At 40.9% G+C, this 23,076-nt stretch overlaps 17 non-coding genes across 17 annotated transcripts; all 17 read right to left on the reverse strand.

The window, feature by feature from the left end:
• Positions 1 to 32: 32 nt before the first annotated feature.
• Positions 33 to 105, reverse strand: TRNAK-UUU (transfer RNA lysine (anticodon UUU)). The gene has a single exon. It is a non-coding gene; the product is annotated as a tRNA-Lys (tRNA).
• Positions 106 to 2,155: 2,050 nt separating this feature from the next.
• TRNAK-UUU (transfer RNA lysine (anticodon UUU)) lies at positions 2,156 to 2,228 on the reverse strand. Its single transcript has one exon. It is a non-coding gene; the product is annotated as a tRNA-Lys (tRNA).
• Positions 2,229 to 3,838: 1,610 nt separating this feature from the next.
• On the reverse strand, positions 3,839 to 3,911 carry TRNAK-UUU (transfer RNA lysine (anticodon UUU)). Its single transcript has one exon. It is a non-coding gene; the product is annotated as a tRNA-Lys (tRNA).
• Positions 3,912 to 5,521: 1,610 nt separating this feature from the next.
• Positions 5,522 to 5,594, reverse strand: TRNAK-UUU (transfer RNA lysine (anticodon UUU)). Its single transcript has one exon. It is a non-coding gene; the product is annotated as a tRNA-Lys (tRNA).
• A 767-nt stretch (positions 5,595 to 6,361) lies between these two features.
• On the reverse strand, positions 6,362 to 6,434 carry TRNAK-UUU (transfer RNA lysine (anticodon UUU)). Its single transcript has one exon. It is a non-coding gene; the product is annotated as a tRNA-Lys (tRNA).
• Positions 6,435 to 7,202: 768 nt separating this feature from the next.
• On the reverse strand, positions 7,203 to 7,275 carry TRNAK-UUU (transfer RNA lysine (anticodon UUU)). Its single transcript has one exon. It is a non-coding gene; the product is annotated as a tRNA-Lys (tRNA).
• Positions 7,276 to 8,884: 1,609 nt separating this feature from the next.
• Positions 8,885 to 8,957, reverse strand: TRNAK-UUU (transfer RNA lysine (anticodon UUU)). Its single transcript has one exon. It is a non-coding gene; the product is annotated as a tRNA-Lys (tRNA).
• A 1,609-nt stretch (positions 8,958 to 10,566) lies between these two features.
• Positions 10,567 to 10,639, reverse strand: TRNAK-UUU (transfer RNA lysine (anticodon UUU)). The gene has a single exon. It is a non-coding gene; the product is annotated as a tRNA-Lys (tRNA).
• A 766-nt stretch (positions 10,640 to 11,405) lies between these two features.
• On the reverse strand, positions 11,406 to 11,478 carry TRNAK-UUU (transfer RNA lysine (anticodon UUU)). The gene has a single exon. It is a non-coding gene; the product is annotated as a tRNA-Lys (tRNA).
• Positions 11,479 to 13,084: 1,606 nt separating this feature from the next.
• On the reverse strand, positions 13,085 to 13,157 carry TRNAK-UUU (transfer RNA lysine (anticodon UUU)). Its single transcript has one exon. It is a non-coding gene; the product is annotated as a tRNA-Lys (tRNA).
• A 767-nt stretch (positions 13,158 to 13,924) lies between these two features.
• Positions 13,925 to 13,997, reverse strand: TRNAK-UUU (transfer RNA lysine (anticodon UUU)). The gene has a single exon. It is a non-coding gene; the product is annotated as a tRNA-Lys (tRNA).
• Positions 13,998 to 15,607: 1,610 nt separating this feature from the next.
• Positions 15,608 to 15,680, reverse strand: TRNAK-UUU (transfer RNA lysine (anticodon UUU)). Its single transcript has one exon. It is a non-coding gene; the product is annotated as a tRNA-Lys (tRNA).
• A 1,610-nt stretch (positions 15,681 to 17,290) lies between these two features.
• TRNAK-UUU (transfer RNA lysine (anticodon UUU)) lies at positions 17,291 to 17,363 on the reverse strand. The gene has a single exon. It is a non-coding gene; the product is annotated as a tRNA-Lys (tRNA).
• Positions 17,364 to 18,130: 767 nt separating this feature from the next.
• Positions 18,131 to 18,203, reverse strand: TRNAK-UUU (transfer RNA lysine (anticodon UUU)). The gene has a single exon. It is a non-coding gene; the product is annotated as a tRNA-Lys (tRNA).
• A 768-nt stretch (positions 18,204 to 18,971) lies between these two features.
• TRNAK-UUU (transfer RNA lysine (anticodon UUU)) lies at positions 18,972 to 19,044 on the reverse strand. Its single transcript has one exon. It is a non-coding gene; the product is annotated as a tRNA-Lys (tRNA).
• A 1,609-nt stretch (positions 19,045 to 20,653) lies between these two features.
• On the reverse strand, positions 20,654 to 20,726 carry TRNAK-UUU (transfer RNA lysine (anticodon UUU)). Its single transcript has one exon. It is a non-coding gene; the product is annotated as a tRNA-Lys (tRNA).
• Positions 20,727 to 22,335: 1,609 nt separating this feature from the next.
• Positions 22,336 to 22,408, reverse strand: TRNAK-UUU (transfer RNA lysine (anticodon UUU)). The gene has a single exon. It is a non-coding gene; the product is annotated as a tRNA-Lys (tRNA).
• Positions 22,409 to 23,076: the final 668 nt, after the last annotated feature.

Below are 23,076 nucleotides of genomic sequence, written 5' to 3' on the forward strand. Positions count from 1 at the left end.
CTGCTTAATTTTTTGTAAAAGAAGCAAAGGTACGCCTGAACAGGGACTTGAACCCTGGACCCTCAGATTAAAAGTCTGATGCTCTACCGACTGAGCTATCCAGGCACAGGGATCACTGCCCATTTGAAACTTGATTTTCACTCGACAGCACCTCCATACATGGCTACCTCACTGGTCAATAAAGGAAATGAATTACTAGTGCATTACACACATTTTGACACTGGAGACATAACTTTTTTCAGTCATTCCGTATCCAGATATAGAGATTTGCAGCATCTAGGACTTTAATGTTCACCCACTTACGGATTTGAATGTTTTGCCACATTCATGAGTGCAAAATTGCTCCCCAGTAAAGGCGAACATGTGCTCCTCAATACACACACTGGGCAATGCAGTCCACTCTAAATCAACGATTAATGACATGCTCGTTTTGTGCAATGGAGTTTCAGTCAATTGGAAAACATTTTGTAAAGTTATATTGCAACAGAAGCCCAGCCTTAAAAAAAGTGGATTTCACTTCTAAATGATTACATGAGGAAGGACAGGAGATCAGATGCAAAAGAGGTGCTGTGGCTTAGTTGGTTAAAGCGCCTGTCTAGTAAACAGGAGATCCTGAGTTCGAATCTCAGCAGCGCCTGTCTGCTTTTTTTTCGACCAATCTGTCTCCCCAATATTAAAACTTTGTACAAAGATTGCTATTTCATGCTATTTAGAAGCACAGTGAGGCTTGAAATGTTGGCAAAGCATCCAAGAACTCTGGACTCCACTACCTTAGAGTCATATTGCCCAAGGTTGCGATGCCATCAGAAATAGCACATATTAGAATGAGCAATTCATATTTCCTGCTTAATTTTTTGTAAAAGAAGCAAAGGTACGCCTGAACAGGGACTTGAACCCTGGACCCTCAGATTAAAAGTCTGATGCTGTACCGACTGAGCTATCCAGGCACAGGGATCACTGCCCATTTGAAACTTGATTTTCACTCTACAGCACCTCCATACATGGCTACCTCACTGGTCAATAAAGGAAATGAATTACTAGTGCATTACACACATTTTGACACTGGAGACATAACTTTTTTCAGTCATTCCGTATCCAGATATAGAGATTTGCAGCATCTAGGACTTTAATGTTCACCCACTTACGGATTTGAATGTTTTGCCACATTCATGAGTGCAAACTTGCTCCCCAGTAAAGACGAACATGTGCTCCTCAATGCACACACTGGGCAATGCAGTCCACTCTAAATCGACGATTAATGACATGCTCGTTTTGTGCAATGGAGTTTCAGTCAATTGGAAAACATTTTGAAAAGTTATATACAGGGACTTGAACCCTGGACCCTCAGATTAAAAGTCTGATGCTCTACCGACTGAGCTATCCAGGCACAGGGATCGCTGCCCATTTGAAACTTGATTTTCACTCTACAGCACCTCCATACATGGCTACCTCACTGGTCAATAAAGGAAATGAATTACTAGTGCATTACACACATTTTGACACTGGAGACATAACTTTTTTCAGTCATTCCGTATCCAGATATAGAGATTTGCAGCATCTAGGACTTTAATGTTCACCCACTTACGGATTTGAATGTTTTGCCACATTCATGAGTGCAAACTTGCTCCCCAGTAAAGACGAACATGTGCTCCTCAATGCACACACTGGGCAATGCAGTCCACTCTAAATCGACGATTAATGACATGCTCGTTTTGTGCAATGGAGTTTCAGTCAATTGGAAAACATTTTGAAAAGTTATATTGCAACAGAAGCCCAGCCTTAAAAAAGTGGATTTCACTTCTAAATGATTACATGAGGAAGGAAAGGAGACCAGATGCAAAAAAGGTGCTGTGGCTTAGTTGGTTAAAGCGCCTGTCTAGTAAACAGGAGATCCTGAGTTCGAATCTCAGCAGCGCCTGTCTGCTTTTTTTTCGACCAATCTGTCTCCCCAATATTAAAACTTTGTACAAAGATTGCTGTTTCATGCTATTTAGAAGCACAGTCAGGCTTGAAATGTTGGCAAAGCATCCAAGAACTCTGGACTCTACTACCTTAGAGTCATATTGCCCAAGGTTGCGATGCCATCAGAAATAGCACATATTAGAATGAGCAATTCATATTTCCTGCTTAATTTTTTGTAAAAGAAGCAAAGGTACGCCTGAACAGGGACTTGAACCCTGGACCCTCAGATTAAAAGTCTGATGCTCTACCGACTGAGCTATCCAGGCACAAGGATCACTGCCCATTTGAAACTTGATTTTCACTCTACAGCACCTCCATACATGGCTACCTCACTGGTCAATAAAGGAAATGAATTACTAGTGCATTACACACATTTTGACACTGGAGACATAACTTTTTTCAGTCATTCCGTATCCAGATATAGAGATTTGCAGCATCTAGGACTTTAATGTTCACCCACTTACGGATTTGAATGTTTTGCCACATTCATGAGTGCAAACTTGCTCCCCAGTAAAGACGAACATGTGCTCCTCAATGCACACACTGGGCAATGCAGTCCACTCTAAATCGACGATTAATGACATGCTCGTTTTGTGCAATGGAGTTTCAGTCAATTGGAAAACATTTTGCAAAGTTATATTGCAACAGAAGCCTAGCCTTAAAAAAAGTGGATTTCACTTCTAAATGATTACATGAGGAAGGAAAGGAGACCAGATGCAAAAGAGGTGCTGTGGCTTAGTTGGTTAAAGCGCCTGTCTAGTAAACAGGAGATCCTGAGTTCGAATCTCAGCAGCGCCTGTCTGCTTTTTTTTCGACCAATCTGTCTCCCCAATATTAAAACTTTGTACAAAGATTGTTATTTCATGCTATTTAGAAGCACAGTCAGGCTTGAAATGTTGGCAAAGCATCCAAGAATTCTGGACTCCACTACCTTAGAGTCATATTGCCCAAGGTTGCGATGCCATCAGAAATAGCACATATTAGAATGAGCAATTGATATTTCCTGCTAAATTTTTTGTAAAAGAAGCAAAGATACACCTGAACAGGGACTTGAACCCTGGACCCTCAGATTAAAAGTCTGATGCTCTACCGACTGAGCTATCCAGGCACAGGGATCGCTGCCCATTTGAAACTTGATTTTCACTCTACAGCACCTCCATACATGGCTACCTCACTGGTCAATAAAGGAAATGAATTACTAGTGCATTACACACATTTTGACACTGGAGACATAACTTTTTTCAGTCATTCCGTATCCAGATATAGAGATTTGCAGCATCTAGGACTTTAATGTTCACCCACTTACGGATTTGAATGTTTTGCCACATTCATGAGTGCAAACTTGCTCCCCAGTAAAGACGAACATGTGCTCCTCAATGCACACACTGGGCAATGCAGTCCACTCTAAATCGACGATTAATGACATGCTCGTTTTGTGCAATGGAGTTTCAGTCAATTGGAAAACATTTTGAAAAGTTATATTGCAACAGAAGCCCAGCCTTAAAAAAGTGGATTTCACTTCTAAATGATTACATGAGGAAGGAAAGGAGACCAGATGCAAAAAAGGTGCTGTGGCTTAGTTGGTTAAAGCGCCTGTCTAGTAAACAGGAGATCCTGAGTTCGAATCTCAGCAGCGCCTGTCTGCTTTTTTTTCGACCAATCTGTCTCCCCAATATTAAAACTTTGTACAAAGATTGCTGTTTCATGCTATTTAGAAGCACAGTCAGGCTTGAAATGTTGGCAAAGCATCCAAGAACTCTGGACTCTACTACCTTAGAGTCATATTGCCCAAGGTTGCGATGCCATCAGAAATAGCACATATTAGAATGAGCAATTCATATTTCCTGCTTAATTTTTTGTAAAAGAAGCAAAGGTACGCCTGAACAGGGACTTGAACCCTGGACCCTCAGATTAAAAGTCTGATGCTCTACCGACTGAGCTATCCAGGCACAAGGATCACTGCCCATTTGAAACTTGATTTTCACTCTACAGCACCTCCATACATGGCTACCTCACTGGTCAATAAAGGAAATGAATTACTAGTGCATTACACACATTTTGACACTGGAGACATAACTTTTTTCAGTCATTCCGTATCCAGATATAGAGATTTGCAGCATCTAGGACTTTAATGTTCACCCACTTACGGATTTGAATGTTTTGCCACATTCATGAGTGCAAACTTGCTCCCCAGTAAAGACGAACATGTGCTCCTCAATGCACACACTGGGCAATGCAGTCCACTCTAAATCGACGATTAATGACATGCTCGTTTTGTGCAATGGAGTTTCAGTCAATTGGAAAACATTTTGCAAAGTTATATTGCAACAGAAGCCTAGCCTTAAAAAAAGTGGATTTCACTTCTAAATGATTACATGAGGAAGGAAAGGAGACCAGATGCAAAAGAGGTGCTGTGGCTTAGTTGGTTAAAGCGCCTGTCTAGTAAACAGGAGATCCTGAGTTCGAATCTCAGCAGCGCCTGTCTGCTTTTTTTTCGACCAATCTGTCTCCCCAATATTAAAACTTTGTACAAAGATTGTTATTTCATGCTATTTAGAAGCACAGTCAGGCTTGAAATGTTGGCAAAGCATCCAAGAATTCTGGACTCCACTACCTTAGAGTCATATTGCCCAAGGTTGCGATGCCATCAGAAATAGCACATATTAGAATGAGCAATTGATATTTCCTGCTAAATTTTTTGTAAAAGAAGCAAAGATACACCTGAACAGGGACTTGAACCCTGGACCCTCAGATTAAAAGTCTGATGCTCTACCGACTGAGCTATCCAGGCACAGGGATCACTGCCCATTTGAAACTTGATTTTCACTCTACAGCACCTCCATACATGGCTACCTCACTGGTCAATAAAGGAAATGAATTACTAGTGCATTACACACATTTTGACACTGGAGACATAACTTTTTTCAGTCATTCCGTATCCAGATATAGAGATTTGCAGCATCTAGGACTTTAATGTTCACCCACTTACGGATTTGAATGTTTTGCCACATTCATGAGTGCAAACTTGCTCCCCAGTAAAGACGAACATGTGCTCCTCAATGCACACACTGGGCAATGCAGTCCACTCTAAATCGACGATTAATGACATGCTCGTTTTGTGCAATGGAGTTTCAGTCAATTGGAAAACATTTTGAAAAGTTATATTGCAACAGAAGCCCAGCCTTAAAAAAGTGGATTTCACTTCTAAATGATTACATGAGGAAGGAAAGGAGACCAGATGCAAAAAAGGTGCTGTGGCTTAGTTGGTTAAAGCGCCTGTCTAGTAAACAGGAGATCCTGAGTTCGAATCTCAACAGCGCCTGTCTGCTTTTTTTTCGACCAATCTGTCTCCCCAATATTAAAACTTTGTACAAAGATTGCTGTTTCATGCTATTTAGAAGCACAGTCAGGCTTGAAATGTTGGCAAAGCATCCAAGAACTCTGGACTCCACTACCTTAGAGTCATATTGCCCAAGGTTGCGATGCCATCAGAAATAGCACATATTAGAATGAGCAATTCATATTTCCTGCTTATTTTTTTTTAAAAGAAGCAAAGGTACGCCTGAACAGGGACTTGAACCCTGGACCCTCAGATTAAAAGTCTGATGCTCTACCGACTGAGCTATCCAGGCAGATGGATCACTGCCACTTGCAACTTGATTTTCACTCTACAGCACCTCCATACATGGCTACCTCACTGGTCAATAAAGGAAATGAATTACTAGTGCATTACACACATTTTGACACTGGAGACATAACTTTTTTCAGTCATTCCGTATCCAGATATAGAGATTTGCAGCATCTAGGACTTTAATGTTCACCCACTTACGGATTTGAATGTTTTGCCACATTCATGAGTGCAAACTTGCTCCCCAGTAAAGACAAACATGTGCTCCTCAATGCACACACTGGGCAATGCAGTCCACTCTAAATCGACGATTAATGACATGCTCATTTTGTGCAATGGAGTTTCAGTCAATTGGAAAACATTTTGAAAAGTTATATTGCAACAGAAGCCCAGCCTTAAAAAAGTGGATTTCACTTCTAAATGATTACATGAGGAAGGAAAGGAGACCAGATGCAAAAAAGGTGCTGTGGCTTAGTTGGTTAAAGCGCCTGTCTAGTAAACAGGAGATCCTGAGTTCGAATCTCAGCAGCGCCTGTCTGCTTTTTTTTCGACCAATCTGTCTCCCCAATATTAAAACTTTGTACAAAGATTGCTATTTCATGCTATTTAGAAGCACAGTCAGGCTTGAAATGTTGGCAAAGCATCCAAGAACTCTGGACTCCACTACCTTAGAGTCATATTGCCCAAGGTTGCGATGCCATCAGAAATAGCACATATTAGAATGAGCAATTCATATTTCCTGCTTAATTTTTTGTAAAAGAAGCAAAGGTACGCCTGAACAGGGACTTGAACCCTGGACCCTCAGATTAAAAGTCTGATGCTCTACCGACTGAGCTATCCAGGCACAGGGATCACTACCACTTTGAAACTTGATTTTCACTCTACAGCACCTCCATACATGGCTACCTCACTGGTCAATAAAGGAAATGAATTACTAGTGCATTACACACATTTTGACACTGGAGACATAACTTTTTTCCTTCATTCCGTATCCAGATATAGAGATTTGCAGCATCTAGGACTTTAATGTTCACCCACTTACGGATTTGAATGTTTTGCCACATTCATGAGTGCAAACTTGCTCCCCAGTAAAGACGAACATGTGCTCCTCAATGCACACACTGGGCAATGCAGTCCACTCTAAATCGACGATTAATGACATGCTCGTTTTGTGCAATGGAGTTTCAGTCAATTGGAAAACATTTTGAAAAGTTGTATTGCAACAGAAGCCCAGCCTTAAAAAAGTGGATTTCACTTCTAAATGATTACATGAGGAAGGAAAGGAGTTCAGATGCAAAAAAGGTGCTGCGGCTTAGTTGGTTAAAGCGCCTGTCTAGTAAACAGGAGATCCTGAGTTCGAATCTCAGCAGCGCCTGTCTGCTTTTTTTTCGACCAATCTGTCTCCCCAATATTAAAACTTTGTACAAAGATTGTTATTTCATGCTATTTAGAAGCACAGTCAGGCTTGAAATGTTGGCAAAGCATCCAAGAATTCTGGACTCCACTACCTTAGAGTCATATTGCCCAAGGTTGCGATGCCATCAGAAATAGCACATATTAGAATGAGCAATTCATATTTCCTGCTTAATTTTTTGTAAAAGAAGCAAAGGTACGCCTGAACAGGGACTTGAACCCTGGACCCTCAGATTAAAAGTCTGATGCTCTACCGACTGAGCTATCCAGGCACAGGGATCACTGCCCATTTGAAACTTGATTTTCACTCTACAGCACCTCCATACATGGCTACCTCACTGGGCAATAAAGGAAATGAATTACTAGTGCATTACACACATTTTGACACTGGAGACATAACCTTTTTCAGTCATTCCGTATCCAGATATAGAGATTTGCAGCATCTAGGACTTTAATGTTCACCCACTTACGGATTTGAATGTTTTGCCACATTCATGAGTGCAAACTTGCTCCCCAGTAAAGACGAACATGTGCTCCTCAATGCACACACTGGGCAATGCAGTCCACTCTAAATCGACGATTAATGACATGCTCGTTTTGTGCAATGGAGTTTCAGTCAATTGGAAAACATTTTGAAAAGTTATATTGCAACAGAAGCCCAGCCTTAAAAAAGTGGATTTCACTTCTAAATGATTACATGAGGAAGGAAAGGAGACCAGATGCAAAAAAGGTGCTGTGGCTTAGTTGGTTAAAGCGCCTGTCTAGTAAACAGGAGATCCTGAGTTCGAATCTCAGCAGCGCCTGTCTGCTTTTTTTTCGACCAATCTGTCTCCCCAATATTAAAACTTTGTACAAAGATTGCTATTTCATGCTATTTAGAAGCACAGTCAGGCTTGAAATGTTGGCAAAGCATCCAAGAATTCTGGACTCCACTACCTTAGAGTCATATTGCCCAAGGTTGCGATGCCATCAGAAATAGCACATATTAGAATGAGCAATTCATATTTCCTGCTAAATTTTTTGTAAAAGAAGCAAAGATACGCCTGAACAGGGACTTGAACCCTGGACCCTCAGATTAAAAGTCTGATGCTCTACCGACTGAGCTATCCAGGTACAGGGATCACTGCCCATTTGAAACTTGATTTTCACTCTACAGCACCTCCATACATGGCTACCTCACTGGTCAATAAAGGAAATGAATTACTAGTGCATTACACACATTTTGACACTGGAGACATAACTTTTTTCAGTCATTCCGTATCCAGATATTGAGATTTGCAGCATCTAGGACTTTAATGTTCACCCACTTACGGATTTGAATGTTTTGCCACATTCATGAGTGCAAACTTGCTCCCCAGTAAAGACGAACATGTGCTCCTCAATGCACACACTGGGCAATGCAGTCCACTCTAAATCGACGATTAATGACATGCTCGTTTTGTGCAATGGAGTTTCAGTCAATTGGAAAACATTTTGAAAAGTTATATTGCAACAGAAGCCCAGCCTTAAAAAAGTGGATTTCACTTCTAAATGATTACATGAGGAAGGAAAGGAGACCAGATGCAAAAAGGGTGCTGTGGCTTAGTTGGTTAAAGCGCCTGTCTAGTAAACAGGAGATCCTGAGTTCGAATCTCAGCAGCGCCTGTCTGCTTTTTTTTCGACCAATCTGTCTCCCCAATATTAAAACTTTGTACAAAGATTGCTATTTCATGCTATTTAGAAGCACAGTGAGGCTTGAAATGTTGGTAAAGCATCCAAGAACTCTGGACTCCACTACCTTAGAGTCATATTGCCCAAGGTTGCGATGCCATCAGAAATAGCACATATTAGAATGAGCAATTCATATTTCCTGCTTAATTTTTTGTAAAAGAAGCAAAGGTACGCCTGAACAGGGACTTGAACCCTGGACCCTCAGATTAAAAGTCTGATGCTCTACCGACTGAGCTATCCAGGCACAGGGATCACTGCCCATTTGAAACTTGATTTTCACTCGACAGCACCTCCATACATGGCTACCTCACTGGTCAATAAAGGAAATGAATTACTAGTGCATTACACACATTTTGACACTGGAGACATAACTTTTTTCAGTCATTCCGTATCCAGATATAGAGATTTGCAGCATCTAGGACTTTAATGTTCACCCACTTACGGATTTGAATGTTTTGCCACATTCATGAGTGCAAAATTGCTCCCCAGTAAAGGCGAACATGTGCTCCTCAATACACACACTGGGCAATGCAGTCCACTCTAAATCAACGATTAATGACATGCTCGTTTTGTGCAATGGAGTTTCAGTCAATTGGAAAACATTTTGTAAAGTTATATTGCAACAGAAGCCCAGCCTTAAAAAAAGTGGATTTCACTTCTAAATGATTACATGAGGAAGGACAGGAGATCAGATGCAAAAGAGGTGCTGTGGCTTAGTTGGTTAAAGCGCCTGTCTAGTAAACAGGAGATCCTGAGTTCGAATCTCAGCAGCGCCTGTCTGCTTTTTTTTCGACCAATCTGTCTCCCCAATATTAAAACTTTGTACAAAGATTGCTATTTCATGCTATTTAGAAGCACAGTGAGGCTTGAAATGTTGGCAAAGCATCCAAGAACTCTGGACTCCACTACCTTAGAGTCATATTGCCCAAGGTTGCGATGCCATCAGAAATAGCACATATTAGAATGAGCAATTCATATTTCCTGCTTAATTTTTTGTAAAAGAAGCAAAGGTACACCTGAACAGGGACTTGAACCCTGGACCCTCAGATTAAAAGTCTGATGCTGTACCGACTGAGCTATCCAGGCACAGGGATCACTGCCCATTTGAAACTTGATTTTCACTCTACAGCACCTCCATACATGGCTACCTCACTGGTCAATAAAGGAAATGAATTACTAGTGCATTACACACATTTTGACACTGGAGACATAACTTTTTTCAGTAATTCTTATCCAGATATAGAGATTTGCAGCATCTAGGACTTTAATGTTCACCCACTTACGGATTTGAATGTTTTGCCACATTCATGAGTGCAAACTTGCTCCCCAGTAAAGACGAACATGTGCTCCTCAATGCACACACTGGGCAATGCAGTCCACTCTAAATCGACGATTAATGACATGCTCGTTTTGTGCAATGGAGTTTCAGTCAATTGGAAAACATTTTGAAAAGTTATATTGCAACAGAAGCCCAGCCTTAAAAAAGTGGATTTCACTTCTAAATGATTACATGAGGAAGGAAAGGAGAACAGATGCAAAAAAGGTGCTGTGGCTTAGTTGGTTAAAGCGCCTGTCTAGTAAACAGGATATCCTGAGTTCGAATCTCAGCAGTGCCTGTCTGCTTTTTTTTCGACCAATCTGTCTCCCCAATATTAAAACTTTGTACAAAGATTGCTGTTTCATGCTATTTAGAAGCACAGTCAGGCTTGAAATGTTGGCAAAGCATCCAAGAACTCTGGACTCCACTACCTTAGAGTCATATTGCCCAAGGTTGCGATGCCATCAGAAATAGCACATATTAGAATGAGCAATTCATATTTCCTGCTTAATTTTTTGTAAAAGAAGCAAAGGTACGCCTGAACAGGGACTTGAACCCTGGACCCTCAGATTAAAAGTCTGATGCTCTACCGACTGAGCTATCCAGGCAGATGGATCACTGCCATTTGAAACTTGATTTTCACTCTACAGCACCTCCACACATGGCTACCTCACTGGTCAATAAAGGAAATGAATTACTAGTGCATTACACACATTTTGACACTGGAGACATAACTTTTTTCAGTCATTCCGTATCCAGATATAGAGATTTGCAGCATCTAGGACTTTAATGTTCACCCACTTACGGATTTGAATGTTTTGCCACATTCATGAGTGCAAACTTACTCCCCAGTAAAGACGAACATGTGCTCCTCAATGCACACACTGGGCAATGCAGTCCACTCTAAATCGACGATTAATGACATGCTCGTTTTGTGCAATGGAGTTTCAGTCAATTGGAAAACATTTTGAAAAGTTATATTGCAACAGAAGTCCAGCCTTAAAAAAGTGGATTTCACTTCTAAATGATTACATGAGGAAGGAAAGGAGACCAGATGCAAAAAAGGTGCTGTGGCTTAGTTGGTTAAAGCACCTGTCTAGTAAACAGGAGATCCTGAGTTCGAATCTCAGCAGCGCCTGTCTGCTTTTTTTCGACCAATCTGTCTCCCCAATATTAAAACTTTGTACAAAGATTGCTATTTCATGCTATTTAGAAGCACAGTCAGGCTTGATATGTTGGCAAAGCATCCAAGAACTCTGGACTCCACTACCTTAGAGTCATATTGCCCAAGGTTGCGATGCCATCAGAAATAGCACATATTAGAATGAGCAATTCATATTTCCTGCTTAATTTTTTGTAAAAGAAGCAAAGGTACGCCTGAACAGGGACTTGAACCCTGGACCCTCAGATTAAAAGTCTGATGCTCTACCGACTGAGCTATCCAGGCAGATGGATCACTGCCATTTGAAACTTGATTTTCACTCTACAGCACCTCCATACATGGCTACCTCACTGGTCAATAAAGGAAATTAATTACTAGTGCATTACACACATTTTGACACTGGAGACATAACTTTTTTCAGTCATTCCGTATCCAGATATAGAGATTTGCAGCATCTAGGACTTTAATGTTCACCCACTTACGGATTTGAATGTTTTGCCACATTCATGAGTGCAAACTTACTCCCCAGTAAAGACGAACATGTGCTCCTCAATGCACACACTGGGCAATGCAGTCCACTCTAAATCGACGATTAATGACATGCTCGTTTTGTGCAATGGAGTTTCAGTCAATTGGAAAACATTTTGAAAAGTTATATTGCAACAGAAGCCCAGCCTTAAAAAAGTGGATTTCACTTCTAAATGATTACATGAGGAAGGAAAGGAGACCAGATGCAAAAAAGGTGCTGTGGCTTAGTTGGTTAAAGCGCCTGTCTAGTAAACAGGAGATCCTGAGTTCGAATCTCAGCAGCGCCTGTCTGCTTTTTTTTCGACCAATCTGTCTCCCCAATATTAAAACTTTGTACAAAGATTGCTATTTCATGCTATTTAGAAGCACAGTCAGGCTTGAAATGTTGGCAAAGCATCCAAGAACTCTGGACTCCACTACCTTAGAATCATATTGCCCAAGGTTGCGATGCCATCAGAAATAGCACATATTAGAATGAGCAATTCATATTTCCTGCTTAATTTTTTGTAAAAGAAGCAAAGGTACGCCTGAACAGGGACTTGAACCCTGGACCCTCAGATTAAAAGTCTGATGCTCTACCGACTGAGCTATCCAGCACAGGGATCACTGCCCATTTGAAACTTGATTTTCACTCTACAGCACCTCCATACATGGCTACCTCACTGGTCAATAAAGGAAATGAATTACTAGTGCATTACACACATTTTGACACTGGAGACATAACTTTTTTCAGTCATTCCGTATCCAGATATAGAGATTTGCAGCATCTAGGACTTTAATGTTCACCCACTTACGGATTTGAATGTTTTGCCACATTCATGAGTGCAAACTTGCTCCCCAGTAAAGACGAACATGTGCTCCTCAATGCACACACTGGGCAATGCAGTCCACTCTAAATCGACGATTAATGACATGCTCGTTTTGTGCAATGGAGTTTCAGTCAATTGGAAAACATTTTGAAAAGTTATATTGCAACAGAAGCCCAGCCTTAAAAAAGTGGATTTCACTTCTAAATGATTACATGAGGAAGGAAAGGAGACCAGATGCAAAAAAGGTGCTGTGGCTTAGTTGGTTAAAGCGCCTGTCTAGTAAACAGGAGATCCTGAGTTTGAATCTCAGCAGCGCCTGTCTGCTTTTTTTCGACCAATCTGTCTCCCCAATATTAAAACTTTGTACAAAGATTGCTATTTCATGCTATTTAGAAGCACAGTCAGGCTTGATATGTTGGCAAAGCATCCAAGAACTCTGGACTCCACTACCTTAGAGTCATATTGCCCAAGGTTGCGATGCCATCAGAAATAGCACATATTAGAATGAGCAATTCATATTTCCTGCTTAATTTTTTGTAAAAGAAGCAAAGGTACGCCTGAACAGGGACTTGAACCCTGGACCCTCAGATTAAAAGTCTGATGCTCTACCGACTGAGCTATCCAGGCAGATGGATCACTGCCATTTGAAACTTGATTTTCACTCTACAGCACCTCCATACATGGCTACCTCACTGGTCAATAAAGGAAATGAATTACTAGTGCATTACACACATTTTGACACTGGAGACATAACTTTTTTCAGTCATTCCGTATCCAGATATAGAGATTTGCAGCATCTAGGACTTTAATGTTCACCCACTTACGGATTTGAATGTTTTGCCACATTCATGAGTGCAAACTTACTCCCCAGTAAAGACGAACATGTGCTCCTCAATGCACACACTGGGCAATGCAGTCCACTCTAAATCGACGATTAATGACATGCTCGTTTTGTGCAATGGAGTTTCAGTCAATTGGAAAACATTTTGAAAAGTTATATTGCAACAGAAGCCCAGCCTTAAAAAAGTGGATTTCACTTCTAAATGATTACATGAGGAAGGAAAGGAGACCAGATGCAAAAAAGGTGCTGTGGCTTAGTTGGTTAAAGCGCCTGTCTAGTAAACAGGAGATCCTGAGTTCGAATCTCAGCAGCGCCTGTCTGCTTTTTTTTCGACCAATCTGTCTCCCCAATATTAAAACTTTGTACAAAGATTGCTGTTTCATGCTATTTAGAAGCACAGTCAGGCTTGAAATGTTGGCAAAGCATCCAAGAACTCTGGACTCTACTACCTTAGAGTCATATTGCCCAAGGTTGCGATGCCATCAGAAATAGCACATATTAGAATGAGCAATTCATATTTCCTGCTTAATTTTTTGTAAAAGAAGCAAAGGTACGCCTGAACAGGGACTTGAACCCTGGACCCTCAGATTAAAAGTCTGATGCTCTACCGACTGAGCTATCCAGGCACAAGGATCACTGCCCATTTGAAACTTGATTTTCACTCTACAGCACCTCCATACATGGCTACCTCACTGGTCAATAAAGGAAATGAATTACTAGTGCATTACACACATTTTGACACTGGAGACATAACTTTTTTCAGTCATTCCGTATCCAGATATAGAGATTTGCAGCATCTAGGACTTTAATGTTCACCCACTTACGGATTTGAATGTTTTGCCACATTCATGAGTGCAAACTTGCTCCCCAGTAAAGACGAACATGTGCTCCTCAATGCACACACTGGGCAATGCAGTCCACTCTAAATCGACGATTAATGACATGCTCGTTTTGTGCAATGGAGTTTCAGTCAATTGGAAAACATTTTGCAAAGTTATATTGCAACAGAAGCCTAGCCTTAAAAAAAGTGGATTTCACTTCTAAATGATTACATGAGGAAGGAAAGGAGACCAGATGCAAAAGAGGTGCTGTGGCTTAGTTGGTTAAAGCGCCTGTCTAGTAAACAGGAGATCCTGAGTTCGAATCTCAGCAGCGCCTGTCTGCTTTTTTTTCGACCAATCTGTCTCCCCAATATTAAAACTTTGTACAAAGATTGTTATTTCATGCTATTTAGAAGCACAGTCAGGCTTGAAATGTTGGCAAAGCATCCAAGAATTCTGGACTCCACTACCTTAGAGTCATATTGCCCAAGGTTGCGATGCCATCAGAAATAGCACATATTAGAATGAGCAATTGATATTTCCTGCTAAATTTTTTGTAAAAGAAGCAAAGATACACCTGAACAGGGACTTGAACCCTGGACCCTCAGATTAAAAGTCTGATGCTCTACCGACTGAGCTATCCAGGCACAGGGATCGCTGCCCATTTGAAACTTGATTTTCACTCTACAGCACCTCCATACATGGCTACCTCACTGGTCAATAAAGGAAATGAATTACTAGTGCATTACACACATTTTGACACTGGAGACATAACTTTTTTCAGTCATTCCGTATCCAGATATAGAGATTTGCAGCATCTAGGACTTTAATGTTCACCCACTTACGGATTTGAATGTTTTGCCACATTCATGAGTGCAAACTTGCTCCCCAGTAAAGACGAACATGTGCTCCTCAATGCACACACTGGGCAATGCAGTCCACTCTAAATCGACGATTAATGACATGCTCGTTTTGTGCAATGGAGTTTCAGTCAATTGGAAAACATTTTGAAAAGTTATATTGCAACAGAAGCCCAGCCTTAAAAAAGTGGATTTCACTTCTAAATGATTACATGAGGAAGGAAAGGAGACCAGATGCAAAAAAGGTGCTGTGGCTTAGTTGGTTAAAGCGCCTGTCTAGTAAACAGGAGATCCTGAGTTCGAATCTCAGCAGCGCCTGTCTGCTTTTTTTTCGACCAATCTGTCTCCCCAATATTAAAACTTTGTACAAAGATTGCTGTTTCATGCTATTTAGAAGCACAGTCAGGCTTGAAATGTTGGCAAAGCATCCAAGAACTCTGGACTCTACTACCTTAGAGTCATATTGCCCAAGGTTGCGATGCCATCAGAAATAGCACATATTAGAATGAGCAATTCATATTTCCTGCTTAATTTTTTGTAAAAGAAGCAAAGGTACGCCTGAACAGGGACTTGAACCCTGGACCCTCAGATTAAAAGTCTGATGCTCTACCGACTGAGCTATCCAGGCACAAGGATCACTGCCCATTTGAAACTTGATTTTCACTCTACAGCACCTCCATACATGGCTACCTCACTGGTCAATAAAGGAAATGAATTACTAGTGCATTACACACATTTTGACACTGGAGACATAACTTTTTTCAGTCATTCCGTATCCAGATATAGAGATTTGCAGCATCTAGGACTTTAATGTTCACCCACTTACGGATTTGAATGTTTTGCCACATTCATGAGTGCAAACTTGCTCCCCAGTAAAGACGAACATGTGCTCCTCAATGCACACACTGGGCAATGCAGTCCACTCTAAATCGACGATTAATGACATGCTCGTTTTGTGCAATGGAGTTTCAGTCAATTGGAAAACATTTTGCAAAGTTATATTGCAACAGAAGCCTAGCCTTAAAAAAAGTGGATTTCACTTCTAAATGATTACATGAGGAAGGAAAGGAGACCAGATGCAAAAGAGGTGCTGTGGCTTAGTTGGTTAAAGCGCCTGTCTAGTAAACAGGAGATCCTGAGTTCGAATCTCAGCAGCGCCTGTCTGCTTTTTTTTCGACCAATCTGTCTCCCCAATATTAAAACTTTGTACAAAGATTGTTATTTCATGCTATTTAGAAGCACAGTCAGGCTTGAAATGTTGGCAAAGCATCCAAGAATTCTGGACTCCACTACCTTAGAGTCATATTGCCCAAGGTTGCGATGCCATCAGAAATAGCACATATTAGAATGAGCAATTGATATTTCCTGCTAAATTTTTTGTAAAAGAAGCAAAGATACACCTGAACAGGGACTTGAACCCTGGACCCTCAGATTAAAAGTCTGATGCTCTACCGACTGAGCTATCCAGGCACAGGGATCACTGCCCATTTGAAACTTGATTTTCACTCTACAGCACCTCCATACATGGCTACCTCACTGGTCAATAAAGGAAATGAATTACTAGTGCATTACACACATTTTGACACTGGAGACATAACTTTTTTCAGTCATTCCGTATCCAGATATAGAGATTTGCAGCATCTAGGACTTTAATGTTCACCCACTTACGGATTTGAATGTTTTGCCACATTCATGAGTGCAAACTTGCTCCCCAGTAAAGACGAACATGTGCTCCTCAATGCACACACTGGGCAATGCAGTCCACTCTAAATCGACGATTAATGACATGCTCGTTTTGTGCAATGGAGTTTCAGTCAATTGGAAAACATTTTGAAAAGTTATATTGCAACAGAAGCCCAGCCTTAAAAAAGTGGATTTCACTTCTAAATGATTACATGAGGAAGGAAAGGAGACCAGATGCAAAAAAGGTGCTGTGGCTTAGTTGGTTAAAGCGCCTGTCTAGTAAACAGGAGATCCTGAGTTCGAATCTCAACAGCGCCTGTCTGCTTTTTTTTCGACCAATCTGTCTCCCCAATATTAAAACTTTGTACAAAGATTGCTGTTTCATGCTATTTAGAAGCACAGTCAGGCTTGAAATGTTGGCAAAGCATCCAAGAACTCTGGACTCCACTACCTTAGAGTCATATTGCCCAAGGTTGCGATGCCATCAGAAATAGCACATATTAGAATGAGCAATTCATATTTCCTGCTTATTTTTTTTTAAAAGAAGCAAAGGTACGCCTGAACAGGGACTTGAACCCTGGACCCTCAGATTAAAAGTCTGATGCTCTACCGACTGAGCTATCCAGGCAGATGGATCACTGCCACTTGCAACTTGATTTTCACTCTACAGCACCTCCATACATGGCTACCTCACTGGTCAATAAAGGAAATGAATTACTAGTGCATTACACACATTTTGACACTGGAGACATAACTTTTTTCAGTCATTCCGTATCCAGATATAGAGATTTGCAGCATCTAGGACTTTAATGTTCACCCACTTACGGATTTGAATGTTTTGCCACATTCATGAGTGCAAACTTGCTCCCCAGTAAAGACAAACATGTGCTCCTCAATGCACACACTGGGCAATGCAGTCCACTCTAAATCGACGATTAATGACATGCTCATTTTGTGCAATGGAGTTTCAGTCAATTGGAAAACATTTTGAAAAGTTATATTGCAACAGAAGCCCAGCCTTAAAAAAGTGGATTTCACTTCTAAATGATTACATGAGGAAGGAAAGGAGACCAGATGCAAAAAAGGTGCTGTGGCTTAGTTGGTTAAAGCGCCTGTCTAGTAAACAGGAGATCCTGAGTTCGAATCTCAGCAGCGCCTGTCTGCTTTTTTTTCGACCAATCTGTCTCCCCAATATTAAAACTTTGTACAAAGATTGCTATTTCATGCTATTTAGAAGCACAGTCAGGCTTGAAATGTTGGCAAAGCATCCAAGAACTCTGGACTCCACTACCTTAGAGTCATATTGCCCAAGGTTGCGATGCCATCAGAAATAGCACATATTAGAATGAGCAATTCATATTTCCTGCTTAATTTTTTGTAAAAGAAGCAAAGGTACGCCTGAACAGGGACTTGAACCCTGGACCCTCAGATTAAAAGTCTGATGCTCTACCGACTGAGCTATCCAGGCACAGGGATCACTACCACTTTGAAACTTGATTTTCACTCTACAGCACCTCCATACATGGCTACCTCACTGGTCAATAAAGGAAATGAATTACTAGTGCATTACACACATTTTGACACTGGAGACATAACTTTTTTCCTTCATTCCGTATCCAGATATAGAGATTTGCAGCATCTAGGACTTTAATGTTCACCCACTTACGGATTTGAATGTTTTGCCACATTCATGAGTGCAAACTTGCTCCCCAGTAAAGACGAACATGTGCTCCTCAATGCACACACTGGGCAATGCAGTCCACTCTAAATCGACGATTAATGACATGCTCGTTTTGTGCAATGGAGTTTCAGTCAATTGGAAAACATTTTGAAAAGTTGTATTGCAACAGAAGCCCAGCCTTAAAAAAGTGGATTTCACTTCTAAATGATTACATGAGGAAGGAAAGGAGTTCAGATGCAAAAAAGGTGCTGCGGCTTAGTTGGTTAAAGCGCCTGTCTAGTAAACAGGAGATCCTGAGTTCGAATCTCAGCAGCGCCTGTCTGCTTTTTTTTCGACCAATCTGTCTCCCCAATATTAAAACTTTGTACAAAGATTGTTATTTCATGCTATTTAGAAGCACAGTCAGGCTTGAAATGTTGGCAAAGCATCCAAGAATTCTGGACTCCACTACCTTAGAGTCATATTGCCCAAGGTTGCGATGCCATCAGAAATAGCACATATTAGAATGAGCAATTCATATTTCCTGCTTAATTTTTTGTAAAAGAAGCAAAGGTACGCCTGAACAGGGACTTGAACCCTGGACCCTCAGATTAAAAGTCTGATGCTCTACCGACTGAGCTATCCAGGCACAGGGATCACTGCCCATTTGAAACTTGATTTTCACTCTACAGCACCTCCATACATGGCTACCTCACTGGGCAATAAAGGAAATGAATTACTAGTGCATTACACACATTTTGACACTGGAGACATAACCTTTTTCAGTCATTCCGTATCCAGATATAGAGATTTGCAGCATCTAGGACTTTAATGTTCACCCACTTACGGATTTGAATGTTTTGCCACATTCATGAGTGCAAACTTGCTCCCCAGTAAAGACGAACATGTGCTCCTCAATGCACACACTGGGCAATGCAGTCCACTCTAAATCGACGATTAATGACATGCTCGTTTTGTGCAATGGAGTTTCAGTCAATTGGAAAACATTTTGAAAAGTTATATTGCAACAGAAGCCCAGCCTTAAAAAAGTGGATTTCACTTCTAAATGATTACATGAGGAAGGAAAGGAGACCAGATGCAAAAAAGGTGCTGTGGCTTAGTTGGTTAAAGCGCCTGTCTAGTAAACAGGAGATCCTGAGTTCGAATCTCAGCAGCGCCTGTCTGCTTTTTTTTCGACCAATCTGTCTCCCCAATATTAAAACTTTGTACAAAGATTGCTATTTCATGCTATTTAGAAGCACAGTCAGGCTTGAAATGTTGGCAAAGCATCCAAGAATTCTGGACTCCACTACCTTAGAGTCATATTGCCCAAGGTTGCGATGCCATCAGAAATAGCACATATTAGAATGAGCAATTCATATTTCCTGCTAAATTTTTTGTAAAAGAAGCAAAGATACGCCTGAACAGGGACTTGAACCCTGGACCCTCAGATTAAAAGTCTGATGCTCTACCGACTGAGCTATCCAGGTACAGGGATCACTGCCCATTTGAAACTTGATTTTCACTCTACAGCACCTCCATACATGGCTACCTCACTGGTCAATAAAGGAAATGAATTACTAGTGCATTACACACATTTTGACACTGGAGACATAACTTTTTTCAGTCATTCCGTATCCAGATATTGAGATTTGCAGCATCTAGGACTTTAATGTTCACCCACTTACGGATTTGAATGTTTTGCCACATTCATGAGTGCAAACTTGCTCCCCAGTAAAGACGAACATGTGCTCCTCAATGCACACACTGGGCAATGCAGTCCACTCTAAATCGACGATTAATGACATGCTCGTTTTGTGCAATGGAGTTTCAGTCAATTGGAAAACATTTTGAAAAGTTATATTGCAACAGAAGCCCAGCCTTAAAAAAGTGGATTTCACTTCTAAATGATTACATGAGGAAGGAAAGGAGACCAGATGCAAAAAGGGTGCTGTGGCTTAGTTGGTTAAAGCGCCTGTCTAGTAAACAGGAGATCCTGAGTTCGAATCTCAGCAGCGCCTGTCTGCTTTTTTTTCGACCAATCTGTCTCCCCAATATTAAAACTTTGTACAAAGATTGCTATTTCATGCTATTTAGAAGCACAGTGAGGCTTGAAATGTTGGTAAAGCATCCAAGAACTCTGGACTCCACTACCTTAGAGTCATATTGCCCAAGGTTGCGATGCCATCAGAAATAGCACATATTAGAATGAGCAATTCATATTTCCTGCTTAATTTTTTGTAAAAGAAGCAAAGGTACGCCTGAACAGGGACTTGAACCCTGGACCCTCAGATTAAAAGTCTGATGCTCTACCGACTGAGCTATCCAGGCACAGGGATCACTGCCCATTTGAAACTTGATTTTCACTCGACAGCACCTCCATACATGGCTACCTCACTGGTCAATAAAGGAAATGAATTACTAGTGCATTACACACATTTTGACACTGGAGACATAACTTTTTTCAGTCATTCCGTATCCAGATATAGAGATTTGCAGCATCTAGGACTTTAATGTTCACCCACTTACGGATTTGAATGTTTTGCCACATTCATGAGTGCAAAATTGCTCCCCAGTAAAGGCGAACATGTGCTCCTCAATACACACACTGGGCAATGCAGTCCACTCTAAATCAACGATTAATGACATGCTCGTTTTGTGCAATGGAGTTTCAGTCAATTGGAAAACATTTTGTAAAGTTATATTGCAACAGAAGCCCAGCCTTAAAAAAAGTGGATTTCACTTCTAAATGATTACATGAGGAAGGACAGGAGATCAGATGCAAAAGAGGTGCTGTGGCTTAGTTGGTTAAAGCGCCTGTCTAGTAAACAGGAGATCCTGAGTTCGAATCTCAGCAGCGCCTGTCTGCTTTTTTTTCGACCAATCTGTCTCCCCAATATTAAAACTTTGTACAAAGATTGCTATTTCATGCTATTTAGAAGCACAGTGAGGCTTGAAATGTTGGCAAAGCATCCAAGAACTCTGGACTCCACTACCTTAGAGTCATATTGCCCAAGGTTGCGATGCCATCAGAAATAGCACATATTAGAATGAGCAATTCATATTTCCTGCTTAATTTTTTGTAAAAGAAGCAAAGGTACACCTGAACAGGGACTTGAACCCTGGACCCTCAGATTAAAAGTCTGATGCTGTACCGACTGAGCTATCCAGGCACAGGGATCACTGCCCATTTGAAACTTGATTTTCACTCTACAGCACCTCCATACATGGCTACCTCACTGGTCAATAAAGGAAATGAATTACTAGTGCATTACACACATTTTGACACTGGAGACATAACTTTTTTCAGTAATTCTTATCCAGATATAGAGATTTGCAGCATCTAGGACTTTAATGTTCACCCACTTACGGATTTGAATGTTTTGCCACATTCATGAGTGCAAACTTGCTCCCCAGTAAAGACGAACATGTGCTCCTCAATGCACACACTGGGCAATGCAGTCCACTCTAAATCGACGATTAATGACATGCTCGTTTTGTGCAATGGAGTTTCAGTCAATTGGAAAACATTTTGAAAAGTTATATTGCAACAGAAGCCCAGCCTTAAAAAAGTGGATTTCACTTCTAAATGATTACATGAGGAAGGAAAGGAGAACAGATGCAAAAAAGGTGCTGTGGCTTAGTTGGTTAAAGCGCCTGTCTAGTAAACAGGATATCCTGAGTTCGAATCTCAGCAGTGCCTGTCTGCTTTTTTTTCGACCAATCTGTCTCCCCAATATTAAAACTTTGTACAAAGATTGCTGTTTCATGCTATTTAGAAGCACAGTCAGGCTTGAAATGTTGGCAAAGCATCCAAGAACTCTGGACTCCACTACCTTAGAGTCATATTGCCCAAGGTTGCGATGCCATCAGAAATAGCACATATTAGAATGAGCAATTCATATTTCCTGCTTAATTTTTTGTAAAAGAAGCAAAGGTACGCCTGAACAGGGACTTGAACCCTGGACCCTCAGATTAAAAGTCTGATGCTCTACCGACTGAGCTATCCAGGCAGATGGATCACTGCCATTTGAAACTTGATTTTCACTCTACAGCACCTCCACACATGGCTACCTCACTGGTCAATAAAGGAAATGAATTACTAGTGCATTACACACATTTTGACACTGGAGACATAACTTTTTTCAGTCATTCCGTATCCAGATATAGAGATTTGCAGCATCTAGGACTTTAATGTTCACCCACTTACGGATTTGAATGTTTTGCCACATTCATGAGTGCAAACTTACTCCCCAGTAAAGACGAACATGTGCTCCTCAATGCACACACTGGGCAATGCAGTCCACTCTAAATCGACGATTAATGACATGCTCGTTTTGTGCAATGGAGTTTCAGTCAATTGGAAAACATTTTGAAAAGTTATATTGCAACAGAAGTCCAGCCTTAAAAAAGTGGATTTCACTTCTAAATGATTACATGAGGAAGGAAAGGAGACCAGATGCAAAAAAGGTGCTGTGGCTTAGTTGGTTAAAGCACCTGTCTAGTAAACAGGAGATCCTGAGTTCGAATCTCAGCAGCGCCTGTCTGCTTTTTTTCGACCAATCTGTCTCCCCAATATTAAAACTTTGTACAAAGATTGCTATTTCATGCTATTTAGAAGCACAGTCAGGCTTGATATGTTGGCAAAGCATCCAAGAACTCTGGACTCCACTACCTTAGA

This window comes from Ambystoma mexicanum, unplaced genomic scaffold (genome assembly GCF_040938575.1).
Source record: "Ambystoma mexicanum isolate Mex_15411 unplaced genomic scaffold, UKY_AmexF1_1 Mex_scaf1, whole genome shotgun sequence".
Taxonomy (NCBI): domain Eukaryota; kingdom Metazoa; phylum Chordata; class Amphibia; order Caudata; family Ambystomatidae; genus Ambystoma; species Ambystoma mexicanum.